Here is a 9,593-nt window from a genome sequence, read left to right as displayed (position 1 = left end):
CAGGGGGAGAGGCAGTGGTGCAAACCGGAGGCGATGAACGGGCATCGTCCCACCTTGTGGGGTGCTTGGCCATCATATGCCTGCGCATGCTGGTGGTGGTGCCTCCCCAGCTGATCTTGGCACGACAAAGGTTGCACACCACTGTTCGTCGGTCGTCAGGCGTCTCTGTGAAAAACTGCCACACCGTAGAGCACCTTGACCTCTGCAGGGTGGCATGGCGCGAGGGGGCGCTTTGGGAAGCAGTTGGTGGATTATTCGGTCTGGCCCTGCCTCTACCCCTGGCAACCGCACTGGCTCGGCCTGTGCCCAAACCCTGACTTGGGCCTCCGCGTCCTCGCCCGCGTCCACGTCCTCTAGGCCTACCCCTACCCCTCAGCATGGTGTATTAGCAGTAGTGCAGAAACAGAACGCTGTAATTAAATGTGCCGCTTATTGGCCTGTGGTTGGAGGCTGACTTTGTTTACGGAACCCCAGGAAATAATTTGGTGCACGCCTGCTGTAACACTTAGCTGCCTGCGTATTTATTTGGAGAACTACTACCCCCAGCAGACACGGACCCAGAACACTGAGCACAGTGACAGGCAGGCCAAATATTTTTTTTCCAATATTTTTTTCAAAAGGACCACTGCGTATATTCAATCAATAATATATGTCTTCTGGCCCTGCCTACACAATTCTGTCCCTGATGTGTGTGTCACGGAACTGCAGTGTTGCACTGTTATTAACTGCAACAAAGTGGTGATTTCAGAGCCAGGAAATAATTTGGCGCAAGCCTGCTGTAACACTTAGCTGGCTGCGTATTTATTTGGAGAAATACTACCCCCAGCAGACACGGACCCAGAACACTGAGCACAGTGACAGGCAGGCCAAATAGATTTTTTTCCAATATTTTTTTGAAAAGGACCACTGCGTATATACAATCTATAATATATGTCTTCTGGCCCTGCCTACACAATTCTATCCCTGGAGTATTACTGCAGGGCGCAATGCTCTGCACGGCCGATATACCCCCCCCCCCCAAAAAAAATGTGCAACACTGCTAAAAGCAGCCTCCACAGTACTGCACACGGTTAGATGTGGCCCTAAGAAGGACCGTTGGGGTTCTTGAAGCCTACAATAACTCCTAACGCTCTCCCTGCCTAACCACCACTTCTGTCCCTGTAGTACTACTGCAGGGCGCAATGCTCTGCACGGCCGATATACCAAAAAAAAAAATGTGCAACACTGCTAAAAGCAGCCTCCACACTACTGCACACGGTTAGATGTGGCCCTAAGAAGGACCGTTGGGGTTCTTGAAGCCTACACTAACTCCTAACACTCTCCCTACAGCAGCTCCAACAAGATACCACTGTCCCTCAGCTATCTCACAACGCATCTGAGGCGAGCCGCGGGAGGGGCCGATTTTTATACTGGAGTGACACCTGATCTCGCCAGCCACTCACAGCAGGGGGGTGGTATAGGGCTGGAACATCACAGGAGGAAGTTGTAATGCCTTCCCTGTCTTTCTATTGGCCAGAAAAGCGCGCTAACGTCTCAGAGATGAAAGTGAAAGTAACCCGAACATCGCGTGGTACTCGTTACGAGTAACGAGCATCTCGAACACGCTAATACTCGAACGAGTATCAAGCTCGGACGAGTACGTTCGCTCATCTCTAGTACCAAAGCATATTTAATTATTAAGTGCCGTGGTTGGTCCTGTTAGCATTGCTGGGAGTATGTAGTGTTTTGCTGTGTGGCAATGAATGTTAACTTAAAGCTGTGCAAGAACATTATTCGTTAATACTTTAAAAAAAAAAGGCAAAAGAGTGGAAAAAAATATAAGTCGTTTGCCAAAGTGTTGCAACATTTCGCAGTATTGTCCGCCCAAACTTCAATAATAAACATGCACGCGAACATTTTGCGCCCTTGGCTTCCCGCAGGACATTCATAAAAAACATCCCATTCTTCAGTTGATTTCAAGCCCTACCTCGCTCGCGCAATTGGTTACGCCTCCTGATCGCGCGAAGGCCGCCTGGGTCTTTGGCCTTTAGGTCGCTCCATTTTTTCTGTAACTGACAGCGGGTGCGGACTGTGCCATAACGGCGCTCCAACACCCGGGCGACCTCTCGTAATATGGTGCAGGTAATATGGTCGTTGGGGTGCAGGTACGGGCCTTTCAGCCCGTCATAATCCCTGTGATCCATTATGTGGACCAAGGTGTGGACCTCGCGCCGGCCTAGAGGGGATGTGCGAAGAGCCATATTGCTAAGACACAATACAAAATGGGGGTCTAGTTTGCAATGACAGTTTTTCCCGTGCAAAGATTTCAGCGCGAAAAATTCCCGCCAACCGCTCCATCTTTTAAAACCTGAGTCTACGTCGCCGGAAGCGAGTTATAGCGTGCACAATTGAAACTCCGGAATAAGTTCACCACTGTAACCGCTGCGAAAATGAGAATGCGATGCGACAACCATAGTGGCAAACACTTCAGTGATTGTTCAATGATTATGCCTTTTGTCCCCCTTTTTACTTAAAGGGGTTGTCCCGCGCCGAAACTTTTTTTGTTTTTTTTCAACCCCCCCCCCCCGTTTGGCCATTAGACGCCGAAAATTAGACGGGCTCCATGGAAACGAGGACGCTAGCAACGGAGCAGGTAAGTGAAAAACTTCTTATAACTTCTGTATGGCTCATAATTAATGCACAATGTACATTACAAAGTGCATTATTATGGCCATACAGAAGTGTATAGACCCACTTGCTGCCGCGGGACAACCCCTTTAATTGCTTGGTATCGTATGCAGATTGACCGGCACTGCAGAACGTGGAGCTGCAAAATATTAACGAAATGTGTGGTTGAATTACAATAAATAAATAGTTAGTTTTGACTCCTCGCTTGGGGCGATTAAACGCTTATTAGCGAACAGTCATGAGGATTGGTTTATTTGCTAGAAAGTACACGTAATTGCATTTCAGGATGACTTTGAACTGCGACTGGCGTCCATAAAACACTACAGCGAAACAATTCGAAATTGGGCGAAAGCAACAGCATCCCTAACGAATCGCTACCGTGCATTCGCCTGTCGATGGCGCATCACATTCTCATTTTTGCTGTAAACTATAGCGACGAACAGAACATGGACGTGAAATGTTACGCGCTATTAATGGGATCCGCCGTAGTCGGGCCACGCCTACAAGGAGTTAGGGAAGTTAACGAATATTCGCGCCAAATGATTTAGCGGGAAAAGTCAGCTAGCGTAATAGGACGCCATTTTTAAGGCACTCCTGATTGATGAAAATGTCACGCCGAGTCGCACCCCTTGGCCGCCATGAGGTCTGAACCATGGTTCGGATCATGGATAGGCGCGATTATGACGGGCTGAAAGGCCCCTATCTGCATTAGAACCTGCGCAAATGCAGCATTCTCAGGGAGATCGCCTTGGCTTCGGAGCGGCGTTACGGGACCATCAGGATCCGAGCGCAGCTTCAAGAAAGGTGGAGTGATCTAAAGGCGAAAGATCCTGGGGGCTTGAGAGCGATTCGCCGACGCATCCGGCTGAGGGAGCAAGGTAGGACTGCTCATCTATTTACTGTCAGGGCTTTATGAATGTGCAGCAGCAAGCTTTGTTCGAAGCGTTGTCGCGTGCATTTCGCTTTGCGAGCTGTAGGCGGCCAGCGTTCATAACATTTGCGATCCTTAGGCGAACGGCTATGTTGTAAAAATAAAACGGTAAAAATGCCATTGCTGCGCATCATTTGCGAATATTCATTCACAATTGGGCAATATCATTTTATCCCCCTTATATGCTAAGGCTAACAACTACGTCTCTTTATGCTTTAATTGCTGCCTGCAAGAACTGTAGTTTTTAGAGTGTCTAAAATAGCGACCTCTGCTGCGGGGGAAAACACAGGGCATTACATCCACATATACGCAACAGTTCAACAGCAAAAGAACACCACGGACAATGGCCACCCTGACAACCGTAAAAGGAGCCAATATATGACACTACAAGAAGGAAAAGGCATAAGCATGCACATGAAAAGGAGCTTTGCATTAACATAGATAACATTCACAAGCTAATGGAACATAAACTCCCACACAGAAGGTATGACTGTCATGCAGCACCCAAAAACTGTTGTTCACCCATAAATATGTGTACTTACGCATTTTAGTATGCTCTGTGGCACAGGCTCAGACCCAGTGCGCCCCAAAAACCTCCTCAGCGACCTCCTCCCAGCCATCATCGCGCAGAGCTCTCACATGGAATTCTTCTCGCCGGGTATCCCAAAGATTGGGCCGCTCCCGAACGAGAAGTATCATGCGCTCTTTGCCTACCGTGTATCGCGGCATTTTGGCCCTTTAAAATGCAAGGAGCAAGATGTTAAGTAGTTGCCAAGCAGTTTAACGCTGAGGCGTGTGCTGCAGGACAAACAGAACAGCTTTCCACTGACTGCTTTACCCTTCCCCAGCACAGCTGAGCTGATAAAGCCCACCCTCCCCCTCCTCCCTGCCTGAGAGAAATATGGCAGTATCACATCGCAACGCAGTCGCGCATGCGATTCTGCGATATGCGATGCGTTTTTACGGCACCCATTGACTTGCATGGGCGAGGGAAAAATCGGACATCGCACTAATATAGGGCAGTCGCAATCGATAAAAAATCCCACCCGCGCTGCGCCAAAAAAAAAAAATCACAAATGGGCATTGCCACATTACAACTCATTTGTTTTAAACTCGAAATTTTTAGCGCTCTATCGCAGCGCTTAAAAATCACTTAAACACAATCTTCCATAGGGTGGAGATTGGGGAGCAACTTTAAAAAATATGGAGCAGTGACCCTATTTGTCCAGAGTTTCTACAACGCTTAGAGGATGTGCTGCTATAGATGTATGAGAGTCTTAATGGAGCATAGTACCATCTGACCAATAATTTATAGTACTGCTCGTGGTGGGATGCGCATTCTGTAGACTTTACAGTCCATTTTAGGGTGGTTTGCCATTCCTGTAGGGAGAATTGACTTGAGAGGTCTGTTTCCCATTTTAGGAACTTTACTGTTTTCTTTAGAAAAATGTCATCAGATAAAAATTCATAGATTTGTTGAGTATGATTCCTGTGTTGATTAAGGGTAATAGATAGTTGGTCTTTTATAATCTTTGGAATATCGATTTGCATATCTGGGTGCGTGCAAAGAGGTTTTCTTATTTGGAGGAATATATAAAACTCTGAAGAGGGAATTTTATAGTTTTCCTGCATTGCAGAGAATGGTAGCAGTTATAGTAAAGTCCCCTACTGATTTAATCCCAGTGTTTGACCACATGTCGAGGGAGGTTTCAGGGATAAAAATTGTTAATGTTGACATGGGGGCTATAGGGATCTGGCTATCTTGGGAAAGGAGGTCTCTTTTGAAACACGTTCTCCATCCTAATATGGTTCCTTGTAGTGGGAGAGTATATGAGGAGGTCAAGTGACTGGGGAGGCTAGAGAGGGCCAGGAAACAGGACTTCTAGTCTGAGATTTGTGCAAAGTGAGATTCTAGTGATGGACACATTTTGTCGGGATGAGTAGCGCATAGGTGTTTGATTTGATCGATCAAAAATTAGTTGTGGTAGTTTGGAGGTTAGGTAGGCTTAGGCTGCCATTTTTTATTTTTGGTCATAAAAGAGAAGGCTACTCGGGGTTCTGCTTTTTGTGGAAAGAAACAAAGGTGTGTATAGCGAGAGTCTTTAGATAGTAGAGGATTTTAGCGAGTATAAGCATTTAATATAGTATAATCCTGTCCCTCCACCCCAACTCCAAGGAAGCTTTATTTTATTAGGTGGGGAAAGTTGGCTTTAACCAGGTTTGAAGTGTTAAGCGTTAATTAAAATGCCAAGATAGGGAATCGAATGGGGGCTCCACTGGAATGAGAAATGGATGACAATTGTTGTTGTACTTTTTTTGTTATGTTAGTCAATTTCATCAGCGTTTTTGACGGATTGGCTTTATAGTAGGATAGTGAACCAAATTTTTCCAATGTTTTGACAATGTGAGCTATTGATGGCTCCAATTTAGTGAGTGTTAGGATAACGTCGCCTGTGCAATGGTTTATTTTGTGAGTTGGGGGGCCCACTCTATTTCCTGCAATGTTTTGATTATTTCTAATGTCCTCTGCCAACGGTTCCATGACAATTGAAAAGAAAGAGGTGACAGAGGGCACTCTTGTCTTGTGCCGTCTGCTATGTTAAAGAGCTTGGATGGTAGCCTATTGATCAGAACGATTGCTCAGTGGGAGGAATATAGGTCTTTGATAGCCTGGAGGAGGGGGCCTGCAAGCCCAAATTTCTGCAATGCTTGAAGCAGACATCCCCAATGAACCCTGTCATCCAAGGACAATAACATGAAGGGCGTCTGGCTTTTTGCAGCCACATCCACCAAGTCTGTCAGGTGTCTAGTACCATCTGAGGCCTAGAGGCTGTTAGTAAAGACCACCTGATCATTTTTGACCAAACTAGACATCAAGGGATACATAAAGCTTCACATCTGAAATTAAAAGAGTGATGGGGCAATAATTATTTGGGACATTTTCCCTAGCTTGGAAATGTAGGGTAGTGGGAGGGCTCTTTCTGTGATTGTAGTTTTCATTCTTCCTGCTCTGAGAGTGGTTTGGAGCCCCGCTGAGTGGAGTAGTAGTGGTGGCAGGAGGGAGGGAGTCTCTGCTGTGAGCGCAGCTCACCTGTTTTTTGCTTTGAAAGAGGTGAAACTGCTGCTTGTGTGGCTTCTGTTCTGCTTGCTGGGGAGACCCCTTATTCATCAGAACATTCTCCTAAGGTTCTTAGTGTTCTGCACTGGCTTTAGGAAGCTTGGGCGGCTGAGGGTTTTGCATCTGAGTAGCTTTTTCCTGAGGCCTGGATGGAGCACATTTTGAGGCGACCATGCTGGTCCGAGCCCAGGACACGTCCCCGGGGCTCATTGATTTCAATGGGTTCATTCTCATTTTCACAATTCTATGCACACATTTTTTGACATGCTCTATTTTTCTGTGCATTTGTGTAGGAAAAAGAACAGATCTGGACCTCTTTAAGGGAAATAATCTTTTAAATCAGGGTGTGTTTATCTGCTGCAGCAAAAGAACATGCCTTGCATGCGCAAAAAGTATATTACAATGAGTCAATCGGCGCGCAAATCAACCTCGCTCGCAGCGCATATGTGATGCTCTAAAGCATGCGCATTTGTGCATACACCCATGTGAAAGAGCCCTAATTTAAAGAATCATAGGGAACAACGATACCCTAAGTTTGGGTCATAAAAACCTACGGTTATCTAAGGGACAGATGTCCTTATAATGGATGCAGAAAATTACCTGCAATATGCTTTTCTGAAACAAGCCTTAGGCCTCGATCACAAGGGTGTCATTTTGAACCAATAGTTTCTTACGGGGTTCCTTCAGACTAATTATTTCTTGACACCCCCTAAAAAATTGTGCATCAAATGATAGAACATAGGCATGTTATTTTAAAGCTGAACTTTTTATCGCATCATATGATAGGTCTTGTCCAGCTTTTGATAGACCAATGCAGGAGGCTCATAGACTCCTGTGGGAGTCTATGCGAGCCATCCAAAAAAGGACGGGGAAAGGGAGTTTTACAGCAGCTAGTGCTCTTAAACAATGTCAGGTGCCTTTAGCGAGGCATATAAAGTTATTACAGTAGTTCTGCTAGCCGAGGGATTATGGGACTCGGCGTCAGTTCACTGCAAAATGCCCCAGCCAGCTGTGAAAAATTGCATCGAATAACTATTTTTTAGTGCAGCTATCAAAGCATGAAAATGACGCCTATGTGAACGAGGCCGTAGGATGTGTTCATGCGGGGTGGAAATGGAGCAGAATTTCTGCAGCTGTGAAAATTATGCAGCCGAAATTCTCTTGCATTTATGCAGCCAAAACAGAGTCAAAATCCACAACATTGGTTCAGAACTGAAACAACGTTCCCTCATCTTGTAATGCTTACACTGTCAGTGTGCCCCGGCATGCAGCAACCTCCAACGAGAGCCAAGCGGCTGGTTGGGTGATACGGAAGTGGCGCCACCTGACCGGCATAGCTGTGACTGCTGGCGGGTGCCAGAGCATGCTGATAGCATAAGCAATGTAAGGTGAGGGAGAGCTGTTTCAGCTGAAATCATCTTTGAATACACAGTTGATTTCCATTTAAAATCTGCACCAATGAAGTAATTTTTGACTATGTTTTGTACAGGGAAATGCTGCAGAATCTGCTGCGGAAGTTATACAGCATTTCCAGCCCATGTAAACATTCCCTTATAATGTATGGATATTTCTATACAGAAGGAGTAATGACCCTTTTAAATGACTGCACAAGGGCTATCGTCACTGCTAAGGTCGTCAGGGCCCAGGGTGGTAGTACAAATGTGGTTCACTGTTTAAAGTGCAGGGCAACGTGCCGAATTATGGGGTCATTAATAGGTTGCTGGTCTGCATGGTGAACTACATGTATCAGAATGGTCTGCCACTTTGTATCTACTCTGTGTGGGAGTATACACAAAGCAGCTACCCCCCTCTATATCAAGAGGCAGTGTGAATGGCTGTTTCATCAGTGTCCCACACAGGTGCAATTAGTTCTCTCATTTGGTGGTCTGCTACCTGCATGGTGAGAGGATGCATGTATATGCTCTCCTTAGTCAGTAAGTATATGGCCGTTTTCTGTGATTGTTTTTATGTTTCTATATTTCCCCTTCTGTGATGTACTTTCAGGATGCACTTAGCGAAGGTGCAAAGCTGGCTTAATAACGATCTTTGCCAGCAGCGTTCCCTTTTCCATATTTTCAAACCTAACTTGCAGCTGCATCATAAAGAAAGAGGAGGTCCCTGGAGCCCCAAAAAATCTGACGCGTCACCATTTAAAGGAAAATGTCCCAATTGCCTCCATCCGCACTCCAAGTGACTCGGAGACCTACTACCTTTACAAGGCTAGACACTCCACCATCTCTGCATTTTTCAACTTAGGTAGTCTATGGACTATCTATTAGGAGGACATTCTCTTTCGCCTCTGGTATAATAGCAACAAACAGATCAGAGAGGAATTCAAAAAGTTGGGAGTCTGTACCGCTTTCAGGGATGTTTCTGAAGCGTACATTATTTCTTTTGGATCTATCCTCCAGGTCAGCTAATTTTGCTTTAATTAAGGCAATGTTGTCTTTGGTGTCATTATGTGCATCCATCCACTGACTGTTGCTGGTGGGCCTGCAGGGATCCTGCTTGTTCCTGGCTTTTCTGCAGACTGGTGCTGCAGTTTTTCCTCCAGTCTGATGGTGCTGGGTCAGCTGTCTTTGATGGAGATAAGCCACAGGCTCTCCTGCTGGCAACCCCACTCAGAGGATGGGAACCAGCACCATCTTGGAGAGGAGAGGCAGCAGTGAAGAAAGCTGTGAGCCTAGGTGGGCTGAAGCCTTTTTTCTTCCCCTAAGGCATCTTCGCAGGAACCAGCAGGTTAGAGCTTGCTGTGAGAGCAGGTGGGAGATTGATATGCCTTCTCTGAGCTGCTGAAGATGCTGCAGAGCACATGGATCTCAACTAATGTGCAGCCATCTGCCTTAGCTCTCAGATCTGCCCCTTTTACTTTTTAAT

The sequence above is a fragment of the Eleutherodactylus coqui genome, chromosome 2 (genome assembly GCF_035609145.1).
Source record: "Eleutherodactylus coqui strain aEleCoq1 chromosome 2, aEleCoq1.hap1, whole genome shotgun sequence".
NCBI classification, from domain to species: domain Eukaryota; kingdom Metazoa; phylum Chordata; class Amphibia; order Anura; family Eleutherodactylidae; genus Eleutherodactylus; species Eleutherodactylus coqui.
This window is presented reverse-complemented; position numbering follows the sequence as displayed.